A 23,008-nucleotide genomic window follows, 5' to 3' on the forward strand; every position below is an offset into this window, starting at 1 on the left:
TTCCCTCCAGGCGGGCGTCAAGCGCCGCCCGCCGGGGTCAGAATGACCCCCAAAGTGTTTACAAGGAATTCTGCATTTGCACTTCTTCCATGGCGATGAGATCGTGTGCAGGGGATAGGTAGATGGCACCTCCACCCCCTGGAAGAGGTCTGCAGGAAGAATTATTCTAGACATTACATAGTGAAATCCTGTGGATTTACACCATAGGACTATATACCGAACTGTGCTGCAGATCGCTAAAGCGTTTCTTTTCATTATTATTAGCGGATTGCAAACTCAATTTAATTGCATAATTCAGCTGTCAGCATATTCTTTTGGAAATCAGCCTGCGCTGGCATGAGGAACCTGCGAGCTCAGCGCCTATCAGTTTTGAGTTTTCTGTGATAAAACCAATGAGACATGAGGGATAATTGCCTCAGAAGACTGTAAAGTACTTAAGCACATGTACGGTTCACTTCATTGGTTGGGTTTCACGTGGCAAGTAATTGAAATTGCACATAAGCGCACCCAGAGGCTACCAAGGCACCCACCATGGCCATTGACACATCTTCCATTGGAAGTTATAAAGGATTCTGAAACCGTCTGTTCACCCGACCCGCATTCTCTGCATTTTGGCACGTTTTGTGTGTTTATTACATGCCGTTCACACTGATCTCCTGTGGAGGAAAAGGAAAATATAAATACATTATTTAGCTGTCGACCTGGGATTCTGAGCCTAAATGACTGAGACACTGAACAATTACAGAGAGTTGAAGAAGCACAAGAAGTTGAGGACAAAATAGCTATAGCAAAAGAAGAAGGAATAATTCAAACGAGCTCTAGAAGAAAGATTCTAACAGAAGCTGTAAGAAAATTATCTAGAAATGACAGTAAAAGTAACAGCGTTAGTGTTTTAGTTTGTTTTGTTAAATTATTATTTTTAATTGTTTTGGTAATTTAATCTGTTAGATAACTGTTTCACTTTTTTACTTTAGATTTTCATTGTATAGTTCTTTGCAGGTACAATGGCTGACCAGAGTATGACTTCTCCACCACCATTTTTAATGACTCCTGGTGATCTGCTCATTCCTTGGAAAAAATTGAAAAAGTTATTTTTAACATAAGTATTAGCAGTTGGGGGGGATTAAATATGGTCCATTGAGTTGACAAGCTCCATTGCTTTAGCAACCGGGAGTGGAAGGAAGAACAATATATGAGGATTCACCCGAAATTTCACTAGGGATGGGAGATGGCAGATGGGAGATGGCCAACTCAATGTTATTCTACAGCATCTGACAGGTACTACCTACCTAGTTGAGGAGAAAATCCTCAATACCACGGACGTCTCTGTATATAGTATCGAGGTGCCTTCAGCATGTAGTGAGACAAAGATATTTACGGAGATCAGAAAATCCGTGCCTGACCAAACGTTGGCTGTGCCATGTCACGTGGACTCTCATTATCCTAAGGAATCTGCTGGATTTGGGTGGCAGCATCACCTGAATTGTGGGGAACTGAGTCCAAACCCACACCATGTGACAACTGTCTGCCTAATCCGTTTCCGGCCAACTAGCAGCACCTCACTTCCGCCCAAGAGCAGGGATGATTTTTGGCAACTGAGCGCATGACAAGAATGACTTCTCAGGGAAATCATGGTAAATCAGATCTCATCCTTTTATCTCAGTTGCATTAGTCTCTCACACATGCAAAGACAAATAGAGGCAGAAAATGATTCAATAAGATTTATTTGCGCAGTCACAGTTGGGCTTTTTAAAGTTTGGCAGAATTTACATTCCAGATGATGCACAACGCATTAAACCATTATATAACTTAATACGTCCTGACTTTTCAAGCAAATATTGGACAGTTGAACACACGCGCATTCTCAGAGCATTGCCGCAAGACTTGCTTGCCACTAAACACTTACACACAAGGGACAACAAAACTCATTTGGTAATTGCTGGTGTTATTGGTTTCACCTATGTAATATTTAATGAGAGTGTGACTGTCCCGATCGCATACAAATCATATTTGTATTCTACAGCTGAACAACGCTTTGCTCCCACAGAAAAAATTCTGACTGCTGTTCAGATGGCTGTCATTAAAGAGAGACCTCTGGCCCAGGGGAAATGCATCACTGTTGTATCTCCTGTCCCAGCCCTTGATGCTGTCACCAAAGCCAGCCTTCCTAACACCAAGGGCCCACATCCACGTTGAGTTCAATAGACAACGTCTCTGACGGCCTTTGATGTTGACTATGTTTTTGACCCAAAATTACAAACTCAAGAAATCCTACAATATGAACTTGAATAACCAGTTCCAGCAAGCTCATTGCCTATTGAACAATATCAAACAATTAGGATTGTGAACATTTTAACAATCAAATCATTTTCCTGGGATTTGTGAATTTTGCTTCAGAATTCTGTTTTACAGAATTATGTCTGCCGCAATATAAAACTCTGATATATGTATAAAATAATGGAGTACGAATTGGGATGATATGTAATACTAAGTGTAGCGGTTCAGGTGTTTTTTAAAATTTCACAGTAGTGGGGAAGTGGTGGTCCTTTTAAAAAGGACACTGTGTACACATACACTCTATGACCCTGTTGAAGGTTACGGCCAAAAGGCGTTGTTCTCTTTTTAATCCTTGCAACTTTTTGATAATGATAAAATAAAGTTTTGTCTAAACTATGGAGCTGTGCCGCTTGCTTCCTTCCCACGTTGTAATATAAGAGAAGTGTGAAGCTGGGTAAAACAATATCATTGTGGAAAGCTTGCTGGGATCCGTTGTGCACCTGACTGATGGGCAAGTTGGCCTATGGTGGAAACAACATACTCTGCTAACAATTCTCCAATCCTCTCTTCACTATGAAAGAGAAGTCAATGCTACATGAAGAAAACACAGCGATACATTTCTCTTCAAAGTTGCTTCAGATTTATTTGTGTGCCAGTACCAGTTGTGGTAGCACTCATAAATCTGATGCAACTTTGAAGAGAAGTATATTGTTGTGGTTTCTTCAAGTAGCGTTGGCTCTTCTGTCGCAGTGAGGATAGGACTGGAGGAGAAAAAGATATATATATTACTCCAGAATGTCTAAAAAAGAATATGAGAAGGTCAGGAAAGACAATGCTGTTAAAAATGTTGGAATGGTGTCTGACTCGGAACATTTTTCTCTTTAACAGTGAACTGTTTCAGCAGAATAGGGGGACTGTGACGGGTACCTGCTTTACCCCTAGCTATACTAATTTGCATATGGGCTGGTAGGAGGAGCGGGTACCCTGTAGCACGGAGATGAGAGAGTGGGCCCATCTGATCTTACTTTGGCTAAGATTCATAGATGATTTGTTTGTGCTTTGGAGAGAAGATGAAGGCACTGCACAGGGATTTGTAGAGATCATAAACAACAATACCTTGAACCTTCTTTTCACGTGTCAGATGAGCAAAACTCAGTTGGATTTTCTTGGTGTGAGGATTAAGGTACAGGGCACTAAAGTGGTGAGCACAGTATTTAGGAAACTGACGGCTAGGAATGGTATGCTACATGCGCATCATTTCCACCCGGTAGCCTTGAAGAAGAACATTCTTTATGGAGAATTGGTCAGATCATGTTGGATCTGTAGTGCCCAAACAGAGTTTGAGATTGCACAGAATGAGATGGTCTCCAGGCTGCGTGCTAGGGAGTGTTCGGATGACACTTTGGCTATTAGCTTCCAACTGAAAGAGGGATGATATTCTATTTCAATTAAGTAAAAAAGATAGGAAGAGTAACACCAAAAATGTGAATGTTATTAGATTAATCACTAACTATCATGATAAACACCTGCAAGTGAGGAATGCGCATAACAAGCATTGGCTTCTTATTAAAAATGATCCCATATTAGGTACCAGTGTGGGTAGGAGACCTCAGATGTACTTTTAGAAAAGCAAAGTGCGTGAGAGATGTTTTGGTTAAAAGTGAGGTGAATATTAAGAAAGGACAATGGTTGCAACCTGCCCCGGGCTTTTGGTGATGTTCTAAATGCCGTGCGCATGAAAATGGGAAAATATTACAGCATTGCATACTCCCATTAAGAAATCTTGAAAATAAGAAAATCGTTTAATTTGCAATTTATGCTTTGGTTTGTCCTTGCCCTAAAACTTATATTGGTAGTACAGTTCTTCCAGTGCATAAGGGAATATTGCAGCGATTAAGAATAATGACGTAAGTTACCCTGTAGCCAGGCATTTCCACAATTTTCATGGGGAGGCACAAATTGTTGACTTATAGTGCAATTGACCAAGTACCTAAAAGGATCAGCGGTGGAGACATGGAAAAGGAACCGCGAAGACTGGAGTTCAAATATATATTGGGGATGGATAGAAAAGAACCCTTTTGGTTAAATGTGGATGAAGATCTGTATGTGCACCTTTGATAGTCATGGATGTATTGAAAGGACTGAGATTGTTAGGATGTCATTTTGTTGTAACATTTTCTTTTAAATCTGTTTTTAATATATATTTTTGCAAGTCTTACAGGGTCAAGGAACTAGCCAGTGAATATTTCTGAAATGATAGATAAGTTAATGACAAGTAACGAGTGGTATAAAATAATGTTGTTTGCAACTGGATTATTTGTAAGGGCAGGTAGGTACTAAACTTAGCAATAGGCCACAGTCCCCCAGTAGGTCCAGTCACAGTCTCAATTAATTAATCCTTGTTCAACCCTTGGTAGTTTGGCCCACGAACAGTTAGGCTTAATTTAACAGACAGGTGTGTAAAGCAGTTAATATCAACAAAACAGTAAATAAGTAAAACAAAATATTCAATAAAAATCAGACATCAATTTATAAAAATAGGAAATATATTTATCTTGAAAATGACACCCAATCCAATGTGGGGAATCAGAGATATGAATTTTCAAAGATTAAAAGTAAACCTAACGCTAAGAAGCAAATATCGTTCAAAGGGTTAAAAAAGGTCATACTGGACAGGGACAGAGTTCAGGCCACACACGATGCAACACTTTACACTTACTTTAGTCAGAAAAGTGGTCAACAGCACCAGCTAAAGATTCAGAAGCTCTGGTTTGCCTCTTGGGGTCTGGGACTACAACTCCCACAATGCACCTCTTCAACTTATAGAGCTTTTTAGAGCAGTTACTCCAAACTTTTCCAAACATCTGGATCTTCGTCCAGATGTCTTTTTTGGGGCCTTGAAGTGTGTACAAACTTGATCCAAGGTTCCAGAAGCTCTGAGTTGCTCCTTGGAAGTTGGGACTACAGTTCCCAGAATGCACCTGGTCAGAATTCCTCAAATAGCCACTGGATGCTGGTCAGCCAGGCTCTTCATAGAGGACTTGATGCAGGGAACTCTGATCAGCTCTTTTGTAGCTGTAGCTTACACGGAGTCCACTCCTGGAGTTGCAGAATCAAGGTAAACCCCTTCTCTATGTGAAGCCCAAAGTGTGCAGCTGGTGCAGTCCTTGTGGGTACAGTCCTTCAGGTGGCTTTCGCTCCTTTAAAAACCAATTTGGCCACTCCCCCCCATCCTGCTCTGCCATCTGCTGGAGCAGTTATCCTCTCACCAGATGCTTCCTTTGTTTCAGCCCAGGTCACTTCACAACTCATTAAGGCAGCTTGGCTTGGGCTGCCAAAGAGTGACCAATCAGGAATGGGCATTACAGGGCTGATTTTGGTAACTTTCAGAAAGAGTTCTAAAACTCTTTTTCTGTACTAGTTATAATAAATGTAACCTTTGCAAGTTGTTGGATTTATTAAAACTTGTAAAATGACACTGGACAAACCACAGCAGTGCTAACTCTACTGGGGCTCCTAAATCTGCTTGCCCTACCATATACTAGGTACTTATGAGTAGGTTGTCAGAGCCTATTATAATTAGGCCTAATTTGCATATACCATTTTAAACAGAGCACTTTCCCTGGGACTGGACAGCAGTGCTCAGGGCACAGTCAGAATCAGTAACCACCAGTATCAGTCAAAACATTTTGGGGGTGATCAGGGCCAAGAGGATGAGTTTTTCACATTGCCCCCCTCCCAGATGAAAGGTGATGGGTACTATCCTACATCCTGGTAGTCCACATCTGGTAAGTGGAAAAAACCTGGAAAGTCTGTCTGCACTGGCATGGGTTCTCCCAGGACTATGTTCCACTGCGAAGTCCATCACCTGTAGGAAAATGGAGCACCCCAACAGGTTAAGGTTCTTCTCTCTCATCTGCATGAGCCATCTGAGAGGTCTGTGGTCAGTTTGAAAAGTGAAGTGAGTACCAAACAGGTATGGCCTCAGCTTTTTCAGGGATCAGACCACAGCAAAGGCCTCCTTCTCAATGGCACTCTATTTTTTGTTCTCTGAGGAGTAGTTGGCTGCTAATGAAGGCAACTAGCTGACCCTGGCCCTCATCATTTACTTGAGACAACACTGTGTCAATCCCTTGCTCTGAAGCATATGTTTGTACAATAAATTCCTTATTGTAGTCAGGGGCCAGTAACACGGGTGATGAACACATAGCCTCCTTCAGAGTGTCATAGGCCTTTTTACACACTGGGTTGCAGGTGACCTTTTCGGGCTGCTTTTTGGATGTGAGTTCTGTCAGAGTGGCCACAATGGTCCCATAGTTCTTGACAAATCTTCTGTAGTACCCAGTCAGGCCAAGAAAGGCCCTGACCTGAGTCTGGGATTTAAGAGTCTCCCAATCCAGGACGGTCTGGATTTTGGGCTGCAGAGGCTGTAAATGGCCCCCACTCACAAGGTGGCTCAAGTACACCACTGAACTGAACTCTGCCCTATCTGGCATTTGCTTGCCTTGATAGTCAGGCCTGCTTATTGCAGGGCCAGAAGTATAGGAGGATGACTCTCTATATAGTGTACAAAAATGATGTGAACTGTGCAAAAACTCCAAGCAACCCCTCATTGGTAGCCAGAGGTAAAAAATAGACCACTAATGCCCTATTTTTGTGGTAGTGTTGGCGAGCAGTTAGGCTTATCTTGGAGATGTGCTAAGCATTTGTTGTATTCCTGTCGGGTAGGATCTCATTATTCTAAGGAGACAACTGGATTTGAGCGTCAGAATCGCCTGCGGTGTGGGGAGACTGAGTGTAACCCACTACAGATGACACCTGTTGGCCTAATCCGGGTTTTGCTCTGGCTAACTAGCAGTGCCTCATCTCTACCCAAGAGCAGGGATGATTGGGCAGCTGAGCACATGACACAATTGACTCCTTAGGGAAATCGTGGTCACTCAGATCTCATCCGTTTCTCTCAGTTACATTAGTCTCACATATACAATGACAAGCAGGTTCAGTATATGTCTCAATAAGATTTTTAATGAAGCAACTGCGTCTTAGATAATAAAGCATGTACTGCAATAACCAGGACGAGAAAGCATGACAGGATTAAACTTGTGACAAGGAGAGTGAAGCATAGAAATGACGCTACCTTATTGTCACTAGAGTCATTAAACTAATTCCTACCTAAGCTATATTAGGACACACCATGTTAAGCTCTAGTTCTGCCTTTCAGATTCCCCTGGGAAGACATCATCCCTCATACCTGAGTAAGAGGCCTGAAGTCTGCATAAGCAAAAGTAGCAAAGCGTTCAGCAATCAGCATACAGTCGGTGTCATCTGGCTGGAATCTCCCTCTAACGTGTATGGGACAGGGAAGTGTTTTTATAATAAAACAGCTGATGTTCTGAGAAAATATCCCTATGCAAGGATGTGTATGTTTCTATGAATATCAGAGACAAATCGTTACCACATTTACCGGCAACCTATCTTACTGCAGCCTTGAAAGAAGCACAGAGTGAAAGAAATGTCTTGTTTAAGAATGCAGTGCTGGCCAAGGCAAAGAACAGCTAGATAGAGAGAAATAAAACAAGGCTGCAAATGTGGCTAGTGTTAAAATAATAAACGAACCTGAATAAAACATATCTAGGTTAAAGTGCACAGCGGCAGGCCTAATGTGCTAAAATAATGTACATGGAGCCATAACTAAAATGGCTACACAACACCCTCCCCTTGCCGGTTTAAAGGTGGTTCAAAGCCTAATTATATACTAAAGCTACTAAAATTCAACCTGAGATATATTTAGAAAATGTAAATAATGACAAGTTAAAAAAGACACTTGAGCATATTTAAAAGGACAATTACATTTTTTTACTTGTGGTGTAAAAAGACTGAATTTCAAGTGTCAGAGTCATTTTGGAAGCTGCCAATAGAATCTGGGACAATTGAAGACAGGAAATCTTCCACTTCGGCAAGTGGTAAAGTAGGAAACTCATTGCCAAGAAGAACCAAGGAGCAGTTGTGTTCCAAAGCCTGAGCGTCAGCCAAGTTCAGCAGCATTCCGTGGTGTGCCCAATAATGAGTTTAGAGCTGGATCCTCAATGAAGAGCAACTCATAAGCAGCTTCTCGTAGCAAACGCACCTTCAATGCGCATGTCTGGTAATGAGCCCTCAGCGAGAACATCAACAGATCAGCGTCCAATGAAAGCAAGCGCTGCGTAGAAAGACAAACTTTCAGTGCATGTTAGAATGAGTACGAGAGGCACCGAAACACGGGCCGCACACAATGGAAAACCGGTCTGAATGACAGAGACCAGTCAAACTCCAATTGCTCCAGTAGTGTTGCTCTGAAGTACTGCATCATGTGTTCACGACACAGTTGCACTGGTGGGAGTGCTTTAATTCTTCCTTGTTGTGGCGGGATAGCCATTGTGCAGAAAAAGTAGCAATAGCAAAATGCCACCTATTATAGCCAAAGTTATCAGAAATCCCCCGAAAATGCTAGAGAATATTGAGTGGATGGCTGATGGTATTAAACTGAATATGAGGAGACGATGTGAATGAAACCAGAACCAACAGCTTTAAAGAAATTTGCGATTCCAGTAGTACTAGACACATTAAATATTCGTCCCATGAGCTCACCAAAGTGTCTCGGAAAGTTAGTACTTAAAAAGGTCTGTATCTCTGCTGATGACCTGGCCACCTGAAATGCGTAGGTCTCGCGTGCAGATGTGAGCGCCACATGTTTTTGGAACAAGAAAGCCTTGAGTCTGATCAACTTGTCAAAATTCACATTAGAAGTAGCAATATGGGGCCAAATCTCAGCTACTTCTCTTTGTCTTGTGGGAGGAGACAGTACGTTCCCGCAGCATGTAACAATCTTAGAGACAGAAACAACATAAACTATTCCGGCTCGCATCCCACAACAGTTTTTACTATTTAGGACAACATAGCTGCCATTTGAAAGCACCTGGAACGCAGGTCTAATTAAGGGGACTGGAACTCCCTTCAAATAACAAGCCAAGTTTGCTGCCGAAGTGTTACACGCCCCGTGCAAGGACAGTTGTTCACAAACCATCAAATGGCTGACAGAAGTCTTGCATTCACTACCGCTAAGATACACCTCTTTCATGCCACTGAGACATTTGTACGACAAGGGCAGCTCCCACACCTCATGGATGTAACTATCTTCCAGCCTTTCATATCTGCCTACTGGAATGTGTTTTAAACAGGACATGAATTGGAGTGTTGAAATAGGCAGATTAATGACCCCGTGTATTAACCATTCAGCAGATGGTATTTAAGCCACAGTAAAAAGCATCTTTTCTAACTTTTCAATATTTAACATGATATAAGTCGCTTCTTTCCTAGCCATTAGTTTTTGATGTCGGGTTAAATTAAATGTGGAAAATATGTCCCTTGCGCTAACGTGTTGCCTTCAATGTTTGAAGTGTCCAACCCAACTGCATAATGGACCTCAGTTGACTTTGTCCATGGTATAGAGAAGACATATCACTTTCTATTATGTCTATTGCAGATGAAACAATGTTGTTTAAGGTGTATATCCGGTCGGACAGGATATTCATCCCATTATCTACAACAGCTAATGCCTTCTCTAAGTTTTCCTGGTCTATTTGCCTTAACCAGGCAGCAGCTTCTTGTTGGGAAAGCTTCCATATTTCATTATAGACTGCGTATAAGAGGCGCTTTCTGCGTTGTTTTCTGGGGTCTAACAGGAAGTCCTGTAAGTCAGTGCTATTAGACAGGAGACTGAGGTGTTCTCCAACAGCATCTAGTGAGGAACTCTTCAACCATTGCTGGCATAGTTTCCCTACACTGTATGTTGTTACTATACCCGCATGTTCGGATGTCACATAGCGAGGTTCCGGCCTACTAGATCTAAACCCCCGTGGAGTTTATAGAACGTTTATGACACCCATTGGTATTTATTGGTCACAATAACCACCCGCCAGAATGTGACAGTGAAGCGTTAGACGTGACATTCTGGACCCATTCATCAAGCTGATCTTCAGTTGCATTTATATACTTTTGCCATTTGTAAAATTTTGCAGGCGCAGGAAAACTGGGCGCATTCAATTCCTTAATCTTTGATAAGTCTAGACAACCAGTTTGTTGTACAGTTTCATTTAAAAATTTTATTTGAACAGGTATCAGGCATTCTCTGAATAAAGCTTCCTTTCCCCTTATTTGCCAATTTCTAGTTCCCCATACACTGTTTAAGTCAATCGACTTCAGGCAATATTCATTGCCCTATATAGCCAACCGGGAAAAAAAGAATCCGAATAAATGAATTTCGTGTCTGTCAATAATATACTGTATGTACATTTTCCATTGATGGCAATTTGAAATATTATGAATCAGCATTTTTAACATTGTGCCCAGAAAAATATGCAAACTTTTCAGAATACGTTTTAGAACTCCCCTGTGGTGGAGTCGAACAATGTCCCCATTGTGTGTAATTAAAGATAGTCTTTGGGGTGCTTGCTCTGTGAATGAAATGGTGCCCATAATAATTATAGCAAAACATATCACCATAATGCTCTTTAGATTGATAAACATCTTCACTTTCAAATACAGTAAAATACTGCAATTCAGTCATCATGGAATCAACTGTTTTCACATCCCAGTCATCAGAAACAACTCTGGGTATTATTACATTGTTCATTGAAAGTTTAAACACATATGGTATTTGAAGGACCTCTGTCGGGCCGTACATATCAAATGTTACTTTATCCCAAACAATCCCATCAGAAATTGGTATAGCGGAAATGTTCACAGAAGACAAGCCTCTGCCTACCTTGTGAGAAGAAAAATTGGGTTTTAGGACCTCATCCACGAGTTTAACTGTTGATCTTTCACAAAGAAAATGACTATGTATCAATACAAAGAATGTTATGACAAAGCCAATCCAAAGGAGGAAATCTAGGACAGACAAGGAAAGCCACAGATAGTTCCATGGTAAAATAAAGTCATTTGTTTTAAGCCAGTTTAACAGCTTATGTGTTTTTGGCAGTTGAGATGTAGAAGATGCAAATGAGTCTGAAAAGGTGTTGTTGATGTCGCTGAAGTATCCAGAAGCAGTTTGTGCAAAAGCTGGAGCCGTATTTGTCAGAGGAGAACTGGTAAGGGTCTCCCTTAGTGGTTCATAGTAAATGACGCCATTCGTCTGTGTTGAAGTTGTGTCAAATCGATCAGTACTTTCAGTATTGTTTGCTGTAAGAGAACTAATGCAAGATCATTTTCCACTCTTCCCAAGCTCAGAGATGTGTCAGCGTCACTGTTTAAAACTTATAGAGGGACTTCTTAACCAGTAGTGAGAGAGATTCGGGAACTGTTGGCTGCTCCTCTTGGTCTGCTGTGTAGGATCGGACACATGGTATAACTTGGCATTGTCGATAGAAACAAAACGATTTTCTTTAGCACCAGCCAATGGTGGTAGAATGACAGTTCTGGTACCGTGTATTCCCACGACTGGGACCGGTGCACGATAGGAAGGACCAAACTCCTTTTTTACAGCAACTTTTTCACGTACTAGATCCCAAACCTTAAGAATCCAGCCAGTGGGTGTTATTGGTACACCCTTAATTCCTGTGGAGGCAGCATTGGCTGAAGCGTTGACATCACTGAACTGCTGTAATTCCTGCAAGACAGTGACACATTCATTTATGCCAAAGGGTGTTTCTGCCGCCTCCATGCCAGGACCATCAAGATCTGGAACACACATTTGAGTTCCGAACAGGCACTCATATTAAGTACAACCCCCCAGGAACCATCTAGGCCGATTGTTAAGTGCTCTCTGGTCTCCATACAGGTGGGTAAGCCAACTACGACTCGTACCTAAGACTCTGGCTGTTAAGACTGCTTTAAATCACGGTTTCATCGCTCCACAACACTATTTCCCTCAGGATGAAATGGAGACGAATAATGGAGTTGGACCCCTACCGAAGCCATGGTGTCCCTGAATGCCCTTGAGGCGAAAGCAGGGCCCTGGTCTGAATGGAAAGCCGCAACTGCATATGTACCAATAAAGACTCGCAAATCTTTAACAACAGTCCGAGCGTCAGCCAAGCATTGTGGCTACACCCATAGAAATATGGAGCAAGAGTCAACAGTGACTAAAATGTATTTGCATGCACTATCTGGTGTTAGGGGACCACAATGGTCCACGTACACACATTGTAATGGTTTGTTGGATATTAGGAGGGGTGTCTGCGGTGGGCGTTTGACGGTGGGACCCTTAATTTGTTGGCAGATGTCACAACAAAGGACATACTGTTTGGCCTGTTTGTATAGACCTGGCCACCAACATCGTGCTTGCAGCAATGATGTTGTAGCCGACACACCAGCAAGGGCAGATGCTACCCCCTCGTGCGCTGCTTTAATCAACTCTGATCTCATGACTTAGTTGGTAATTATTCGAACCCCCACGCCTGGTATTTTTACTTCGGCGTCGAGGCAGCCTCCCATTCAGTAGGAATATTTAGAAGGAAATGCTTTTTGATAGGGCGTGCCCTCGGCTGTAGCTTTCACGTCAGCCCATATGTCATCGTCCGGTTTGGTTCCAGAATGGGTTACTGCAGCAACAGCAGCCGTAGCTACTGCTGATTTGGCGGCTTCACCAGCCAGTGTATTTCCAGGGACGTGTATTCCAACGCGCTAGTGTCCAAGTGTATGTACAACATGGGCGTTTGGTAGTGTTTCCTTCAGATCCGCTACTTTCCCTCACAGAAGTCTGTGTTTAATGGTGTTGCCTTTAGAATCTCTGAATGCATTCTGGCACCAATAATGCAGGTATTCATTGAAGGACTGGACACAGTAGTACGAATCACAAACAATCAGTGCTAGCTGTGCAGGATCCGTATGTTCCAGTGCCATCACCAGAGCCGTTAGCTCTGCTAATTGTGCTCTGCAATCCCCTAGGGTCTGCTTGAATGTATGTTGGGGACAAAATGTATTATCCTCCATATAGCCACCTACGACTGTGCAAACAGCGAAGTATTGAATTTTTGTGCCAATTGCAGGTTGCGCTGGGCCATCGCTATACATGGCTATTTGATATTGATCAATAGGCAGTGTATTTGCTGGAACTGGGTATTCTAGTTCACATTGCAAAAATTCTTGAGTTTGTAATTTTGAGTAAAAAATGTAGCCTACATTAGTGGCCGTCAAAACGTTACCCATTGAATCCAAAGTGGATGTAATGCTTTAGCTTTTGGAACGCTGGCTTTGTTAACAGCCTCAAGGACTGGGATTGGAGAGACGACAATAATGCATTTGCCTTGGGCTAGAGATCTTTCTTTAATGACGGCCATCTGAACAGCAGTGAGAATTTTCTCAGTTCGGAGCACAGCTTTCTTCTGCTGCTGAATACAAATGTGATTTGTATTCAATTGGGACTGTCTCACCCTCATTGAAAGTTACATAGGTGAAACCAGTGGCACCAGCAATTACTCTGATGACCAGATGTTTTTTGTTGTCCATTGTATGTGAATGTTGTGCTGCAAGCATGTCTGTTTGCAAAGCTCTGAGAATGCGTGTGTGTTCGAGTGTCCAAAATTAACTTGAAAAGTCAGGACGTATTAAGTCATATCAAGGTTTTATGCGTCATGCGTAATCTGAATGTAAGGTTTGCCAAAATTTTGAAAACCCAATAGGGATTGGAGTTTTTTAATTGTATTTGGAGGTTGTAACTGTGTGCATTTTTCCAAGAATTGTGGCGCTAGGCTTTTTCCTTCACTTGATAGCTCATATCCCAGAAACAGGACACTATGAAGGCTATTTTTGTTTTTCTTTTAATTGAATTTGTAGCCGAACTCGGCAAATCCCACAACAATGCGGGCTACCTGCCTTAAATGTTGCAGCAATTCATCATCCATGAGATAAATATCATCTACATAGGACAGTGCTTCAGGGTCAATGTCATGCAATATTGAAGTCACACGAGGCCCGAACAATCATGAACTGTTCTTGTACCCCTGGGGTAAACGACAGAATTTTTTTCTGAGAGCCTAGTGAGCTGAAACCTGTTAAGTCTCTGCTCTCAGGTGCTATATTTTGGCAGAAGAAACCATTGGAAATGTTCAGTGTTGTTTTCTATTTTTTGCGCACTATTTTGTTCATGAGTGCTGTGCTATGTGAGTTTTGTATAGCGTATGTGAGTGTATGACTGTTTAAATGTCTGTAGTCTAAGACTATCCTGTATGAATTGTCCAGTTTAGGTACTGGGAGTAAGGGATTATTCACTGGTGAGACACAGGGTTCGATTACGCCCTGGTACTCTAGTTGTGTGTGGATTTCCCTCATGGGGGGTTTAGCATCATGTTTTATTGGATACTGGGGTTGTGGTTGATTTTTAATGATAGGGGGAATCTTTATCCCATCCTACGTGGTTGCGATATAACACAGGTGCCCACGCCAATGCCTAATCAGTGGCGTAGGATTCTGCGAGCTCCTCGGGAAGAAGAGGTAAGAAAGAAGGCTTGATAACATCTTCCCCATATGGGCAAGTACAGACCAATTCCGGTGGCCAATCCCTTTCGGCCAGTAGAATATCATATATGTTTACGACGCGGTCCCAAAAGATTGCGTTGATTGTGTGTTCTATGTCTCCTTTTAACTGTAACGTTACTTTGTACACCCTATCAGGTGTGGAGACACGCATGTCTGCAGTTTCTACTTGTAGGAAGTCATCAGTTGCTTTCACCTCCAGATGCTCTGGAAGATTCCAGCAAACTATTGTGACCTCTGCCGCGCTGTCTAATAGCGCTAATGTCCACTTCTTGTCCTTCAATAGAGCCCTCTTCTTGAGTGGCATGTCAAACTGCAACTGCTGCCACCATTTTCTTTATGAATTGGGTTTTTTTGGGGGGAAGTTTCTCTTATTTTTTAACAGAAACTTCTGTTGAGCGTTGTGATTCCTGTCTCGGTTTCACGTACTCAGTTCTTTGCTCTCTCCACCCACCTCTCTCACTGCGTTTTTCCAGTGAGTTCTGAAAGGAAAGAGATTGGCGTGTATCAGTATATTGATATCTGTCAGGCGTTTTTTATATTATCTCTATTTCTGAGATTATATCTATTCTGTGGGGTCTCCGTATGCGAAGATTCTCCCCTTTCTTTTTTAGGTGTTTGTTGTTTTTTATCCCAGCGTTTCTTAGTACCCTCAGGTTCTTGCTTGGTAGAATCTTTATTAGATTTACCCTGAAATTGTAGTTTTGTGGGTCTGGCCCCCAGACTATCTCGACCAGTGCTACAGTAGGTCTCTGCGATAATCTTTGGCAGCTCACGCTCTTGATTTTTAATGCAGGGGGCAGCAAGGCCAAGTGTAGCATAGATTGGTCAGCCAGGAGACATGTGTCCTATGGTCCTTGGAGCCAAGAGCAGGTCCCTTGGAGGTTAGATAGCAGGCCAGCAAGGCCACTCTGGGGGTGGTTCTTGGGTGTTCTGAATTCTCTTGACTGGTGCTTGCTTCTGGGCTTTTGAGAGTCTGGAGTGGACTTTTCTTCTGGGTATCTGATAGTGGGCGTCCAGTTCCCTGGGTATTGGGACATCTTGGGCCCTGATGTATGCAGTGTCACCAGACTTGGCACACTGTTAGGCTTTGTACATTGGGTACAATGGGTGGATTTTGTTTGAGCTGCTTTGTCCAGTTTGTTGGTCAGCCGCCAGTTAGTGAACTGGACTTCACTAGTTTCTTGCCTGCGGTGTGCAGGGAGTAATGCCTTCACTCAGAGGGATGTTCTTGGTGACTTTCACAAGGCTGGAGGTCCTCCATGGTTTGTTGGAGATCTTCAGTTGTCCAGTCGACTCCTCAGCAGCGGTTGTCGAGTCCTGGGTGCAGCAGGTAGGGTTTGGTGCCTTTTTCTTCTTGCAGCAGGACTTCTGTTCTCGAGCCTTGGGTCTTCTTTGTCATTGGCCTTCTTGTTTCCATCAAATCTGAATCTTTGGTCTAGGGATGCCCACTAAATCCTGTATATAGGGGGCTTTAGGAGGAGTACCTGGTAGTGGCCAATAGGTAATTTACTTTTGGGAGGCTACACCCATTAAGTGACCACATCCCTAACCCTATTTTATTCCCATCCAAGATGGAAGAAAATGAAATGGAGTGGTCATCTCGTTTACCACACCTTAGGGGTGGTGCAGGCTGAGGGTGGCCACTTGCCCTACCTTTGCTCAGTTTTCCACCGGTTTTCCTGCCCAAATTGGAGGTAGCAGCAGATGCAGGGTTGAGTTTCAAAGGCAGAAAGCCTTTGAATCTGTTTGCTGGTGCAGAGTGCCTGCATGGAGAAGGAGGGATAACACCTCCACCCAGGAAAGGCTTTATGTTCTGTCACCTGAGAGCAAAGGCCCTCACCCCAGGAGTCCAGGCTCATGTCTGATGGTGGCAGGCTGGTTAGGACCAGTCAGCAGCCATGCCAGGGCTGTTAGGTTTTTCAGGGAGCACCTCTAAGGTGCCCTTTGGGTACATTTTAGGGTAAACCCCACACTGGCATCAGTGTGGGTTTATTATTCTGTGTTGTTTGATATCAAACAACCCAGGGTTCAGAGAGGCCATCATCTAGCTGGGAAACTCAGTGACCAGGGTCCAGCACATGCATTGGCTATGGCTTCCCTGTACTCTTACTATGTCTTAATGGTTTTGCAAAGACACAGTAGGGGCATATTTACTCATGCACATATATGCCCTCACATGCATTATAGTGCACCCTGCCTTGGGGCTGCAAGGCCTGCCAGAGGGGTGACTTATCGATACTGCATGCAATGCTAGTGGGCATGGCACTCAGGATGGGTGCCCTGTCGACTTTGCAATTTCTGGGGTACACCTTGTCATGCACTTGCAATGGCAGTCTGCATGAGGCTGGTCTGGGGCCCCTCAGAGTGGCACAATTTGTACTGTAGCTCTGAGGGTCCTCTTTAGCACCTATGCTGTAGGTACCAGGGGTACCATTAACTAGGGACCTACAACGGTGGCTGAAGTGCCAAGACTTAGGCGGTCATTATGAACATGGCGGTCTGGACTGCCACGCTGGCAGTGGTGGTCATTACAACCAACAGGTTGGCGATCCGGACCACCACACAATGATGAACAGTAGAAACAGCCAGCGGGGCAGCCACTCACTGCCACTTTTTCAGGGCCGCGGCGATGGGGGGACGCCATTTCAGGGCCATTTCCAGCCCTGTGCATCTGCTGGTATTATGATGCATGGACCGCCATGTCTACTGCGGCGGTTAACAGCGCCACGTAACACATGGCGATCCCCATTGTAAGTATAGGAGGGACTGCATGGCAACACCATAAGTACCTCCCAGTCACACTCATGATACACATATTGGCCCCCAACACCAACCACATGCCCCCACACACACACACAATGAAATAACATCTTATTATTTTGTTTTGCAATGAACCCCAAAAGCCACCCAGCCCTCCATGTGACCCTCCAGGAACGCCAGACACACAGAGGGACACCCACACTCACCCATGGACCCTGCTTGCCTTACAGTGTTTGGGGTCCGCGATGATGGCTACTGGGGTCCCATGTTGTGTATGGGCAGTCCCACACCGCAGACATCATCCTGCTCTCAACCACACTGGCGCGCTGAATTGTGCATCATTATTTGGTGGGCTGGGGTTTGTAGGGATCACGGTGGCGGGGTGCTGTGTCCTGCCGTTCCGCCGTCATTGGCCCTGGCGGTGAGTGGTGGTAGTGATTGTATTGAAGAAATATGTTTTTGGCATCATTATTCGGCGATGTGCAATACACTGCCACTGGCGGTCTTTTACTCACCGTATCCACGGCAGTCGGCGTGATTACCTCCTAGTTCACAATGAGGGCCTTAGAACAGTTTGGGAAAAGAGATCTGGCCCCACTAACATGTTTAGCGGGGGCACAGGTGTGGTATCCTCTATGTGGGTGCTCTGGCACGAGCATAAGAATGAGAGAGGTGGCACGAGCGTAAGAATAGGGAGAATGTAGAATGTTGGTGAAAGTTGAATGTGGGAGGCATTGGTGAGAGAAGCCGTTTGGAGAGAGAGAGAGCCGGCATGAAGAGATAAGGACGTGGTTGGTGTAGGACTTGTTATATAACTTATTTCAGAATAAACTTGCTCTTCATTGAACCTCCGCAAGTGTCGCTTCACCTTCGTTTATCGCTCCGCTGGTCCTTCTTACATTTGGCGACGAGGTCCTACTGAGAAAGTGAAGAGAGATCAGACGCAAACAGGCAAATCCATACGGTGAAGAACAGGTCTCAGCAGTCCTGACAACACGATCCTTGAGGCTTCAGGCATCTAAGGTACTTTGCGCTCGTACCTGTGTATTGTTTTCGCTCTCCGCCCGTTAATCATTGCAGCGCGAGAGTTTCCATGCGCGACCCTAGCAACGCTTAGCATCGCGTCTATCATGAAGCACGAACCTCGCGCACAGCAACAGTAACCATGACGCGCTGGGCCTTCGCGTCTTATCCGAGGCACGAAACTTAATGGATTCAGTTCCAGCAACTGTTATTTTTTTTTGACGTTTTGATTCAACGCGTTTTTCACCGAGATTTTGAACTTTATCTTTGGGAATGCTGTATTGAATTTTAGTTCAGGATGAAAAGACTCCCATGAATTATTTCATTGTCTTGCGGCTAGGGTAACTGTATCTACCCACTTGATTTCTAATCTAACAGTCATGCAGAACGTACCGGCTGCACCGTTTTTTTTAACCTCTCCAGGGGATCCACCCATCCCATGGCAGAAGTGGAAAAAAGTTTTTAACAATTATGCTAGGGTGTGTGGTACTTCTGTGAGCGCAGAAAGGAAGACATCACTTTTAATGCATTGTTTAGGGACTGAGGGCCAAGAAGTCTTTGAAAATCTTCCGGAGCTCTCTGATGCAGATTCAAATGGTCTCAATGAATTTGAAATTTAGTTGAAAAAACTGGATTTACATTTTCTACCAAAAGTGAGTACTGTTCTAGAAAGGTACCAGTTTGGGAAAAGGATGCAACGTCAAGGGGAGACCATGGAACAGTATATAACAGAACTCAGAAGACTTGCTTCCACTTGTGCGTTTGGAGGTACTTATGAGGAACGTTTAAGGGATCAATTCATGCTAGGGTGCTCCTTGGAAAAAGCAAAGGAGAGTATGTGGCAGAAAAATAATCCATCCCTAGACAAAGTCCTGGTATTGGCCAGAACTTGTGAACACTCCAAGAAATGTGTTGAGGTGCTTCGTAAAGACTCCATTGTATCGGACACAACAAGAGAAGAAGGAGCTTCTGTGAAAGCGATACGATGCAACAACACTGACTATAAAGGTGCTGGAGAATCAGCAATGACATGGACGAAGAAAACTTTTACTGGAAAGTGTTTTAGGTGTGGGAATATCGGCCATATGGCCAATAACAAAGATTGTCCTGCCCTAAAAATGCTCTGCAGAATTTGCGGTAGAGTTGGACATTTGGCAAAATGTTGCAGGTTGAAGAATAACGTTAAAAAAATAAGAGAAGTGTGGTGTGATAGTAACACAAATGTTACGGAAGCAGTGAATGTTGTCCAGGTCTTGCAGATGGGTGTTGGGTCTTCTGATGGTCCTGTAGAGTCAATCTTGGTTAACGGTAAACCTCTTAAAATTCTCTTTGACTCTGGGGCAAAAATCACATTAGTACCAAAAACATTTTATGATCAGAATTTAAAAGGGTCGGTTGAGTTATTCAAGCCAGATGTGATACCCAAGGGTTATGGTGGTGAGCCAATAAAACTGTTGGGTTACTTTTGGGGAAGAATAGAATTTAAAGAACGCCTAATTCCAGAAAAGATATATATTTCTGTAAAAGGGGACTCTTTAATTAGTTGGTTTCATCAACATGATCTTCGAATTTTGCTTGATCCAAATGAAGATCCTCCGGTAAGACTTAAGGAAAATCACATGGTTCAATCTGTTTCAGAAGATCTATGTGGTTGGGTGAAAGAGTTTCCAGATGTATTTAGCAAGAGTTTAGGTTGTCTTAAGAACTCAGGGGGTCATTCCTACATTGGCGGGCGGCGGTCGCCGCCCGCCAAGCGGGAACCGCCGAATGACCGCACCGCGGTCAAAAGATCACAGCGGCCACTCTGGCTTTCCCGCTGGGCTGGCGGGCGACCGCCCGAAGGCCGCCCGCCGGCCCAGCGGGAAACCCCCTTCTACGAGGATGCCGGCTCCATTCGGAGTCGAAGGGGTGCGACGGGTGCAGTGGCACCCGTTGCGATTTTCAGTGTCTGCTTTGCAGACACTGAAAATCTTAGTGGGGCCCTGTTAGGGGGCCCCACGACACCCGTTACCGCCATCCTGTTCCTGGCGGTGAAAACCGCCAGGAACAGGATGGCGGTAAGGGGGTCGGAATCCCCATGGCGGCGCTGCAAGCAGCGCCGCCATGGAGGATTCCCTGGGCCAGGGGTAAACCGGCGGGAAACCGCCGGTTGCCCTTTTCTGACTGCGGCTTTACCGCCGCGGTCAGAATGGCCAAGGAAGCACCGCCAGCCTGTTGGCGGTGCTTCCGTCATTTTAGCCCTGGCGGTCGCCGTCCGCCAGGGTTAGAATGACCCCCTATGTACATAGAATCAGGCTTAAGCCAGGAGCACAGCCGAGGGCAGCGAAAGTAAGGAATGTTCCCTTGTTGGTAAGGGAAAAAATGAAAGATGAGATAGACAAACTCATTGCGCATGGGATCATTCAAGAGGTTGAGGCTTCAGAATGGGTGGCACCAGTGGTGATGGCAAGGAAAGCCAATGGCGACGCTAGGCTCTGTGTTGACCTTAGAGATCTAAACAAATCTGTCATAATAGATCACTATCCACTCCCAAATATTACAGAGTTTTTGTGTTCACTCTGTGGGGCAAGGCACTTCTCTACCCTAGATTTGACCTCTGCTTACCATCAGATTAATCTGCATAGGTCTTCCCAGGAACTCACCACTTTTATTACACCATTTGGTACATTTAAGTTCCTAAGAATGCCGTTTGGGTTAATTTCAGCGGCATCAGTCTTTCAGAGGGCCATGGAAAGAATTTTGGGAGGCATGGAAAGGGTGAAAGTGTATCAGGATGATCTACTTGTCACAGGGACCAATCTAGTGGAACACAATAAGAGATTGAGGATGGTCTTAGAGAAGCTACGAAACAATGGTCTGACACTCAAGGCTGAGAAGTGCAAGATAAACATTCCCAACATCGAATACTTGGGTCATGAAATTTCGGCAAGGGGAATTCGTCCCAAGACAAGTTTAGTCAATACTATCAAAGATTTGCCAAAAGTCCACAAAATAAAGAAGAACTTGTGAAGTTTTTAGGGATGGCGGAGTTTTATAATAAATTTGTCCCACGCTTTGCAGAAAGAACCTATAACATGAGACAGTTGTTAAAGAAAAGAGCAGAATTTAAGTGGGATCAGGCATGTGAAAGGGAGTATCAAGACATCAAAGTCAGCTTAGATAGGGCAGCGGATTTAGGAAGTTTTGATGCACGTGATGATATCATTCTGATGACTGACGCTAGCTCAAAAGGTCTTGGTGCGGTCTTATTGCAAAAAAAGCAAGGTCAAGTGAGGACGATTCTTTTTGTGTCTAGATGTTTGAAGGAAGCAGAATTCAACTATTCTGTTGTTGAAAAAGAGGCGCTTAGTGTCTTTTGGGCAGTGAGAAAACTGAGGACATTTTTGTGGGGACATAAATTTCAGATAGTGACGGACCACAAGCCTCTCATAGAGGTATTTACTAAAAAAGGATTAGAGATGATTTCTCATAGGATCAGAAAGTGGGTAGTGACAATGGAAGAATTTGTTTTTGTGATCTCCTACATGCCTGGGACATTAAATATTCAGGCGGATTGTCTTTCGAGACTTTGCATAGACACAGGAAAAGAAGATGAGATTTTTGAAGGAGGGTGTTTTGCAGACATAGTGGCTGATGAGGAGATAAAAGTTTGTATAGTTACGGAGGGAGCGATTTCAGAACCAACATGGGTGGATGAGTTGTCTAAAGATGCCACGTTGCAGCTAATGCTGGATAAAGTCATTAATGGTTGGGGTGTCAAAGAAAAACTAGATGAAGAATTGTCAGGTTACTGGCAGGTTAGAAATGAATTATCTGTGGTGAAAGGGCTTTTGATGAGAGGCAGCAAGTTGGTTCCCCCAACTAGCTTGAGAATGGAACTCGTAAATCGTGCTCACTCAAGTCACATGGGCATATCCAAAACAAAGGAGAGATTAAGGAGCGCCTACTGGTGGCCTGCCATGGACATGATGGTAGAAAGGGCAGTGAGGAATTGTCATGAGTGTGTGTGTTCTGATAAAGTATTGAAGTGTAGGATTCAACCCATGGTCATGCGTGAAGAGTCCTCCGGTCCCTGGGTTGATATAGCTTTGGACATTTTAGGTCTAATAAGACTGAAATCTACTGACCGTTATATTTTAGTCTGCATTGACATGTTTTCACGTTGGCCAGAAGTCAGATTTGTGAATTCGGTTGAATCAAGGGACATAATAAATTTTCTTGATGACTTATTTGAAAGAGAGGGATTCCCCTCTACTTTGCTAACTGACAATGGAGTGCAATTTGTTTCTGGAGCAACGGAGTCCTTCTTGAAAGAAAGAAATGTAGTACATAAAAGAACAGCTCTTTATCACCCAGAGTCCAATGGAGTTGTTGAGCGCTTTATTAAGATGTTGAAGCAATGCATGCAATTAGCGCTAGTTAATGGTGTCGA

The sequence above is a fragment of the Pleurodeles waltl genome, chromosome 6 (genome assembly GCF_031143425.1).
Source record: "Pleurodeles waltl isolate 20211129_DDA chromosome 6, aPleWal1.hap1.20221129, whole genome shotgun sequence".
In the NCBI taxonomy this organism is placed as follows: domain Eukaryota; kingdom Metazoa; phylum Chordata; class Amphibia; order Caudata; family Salamandridae; genus Pleurodeles; species Pleurodeles waltl.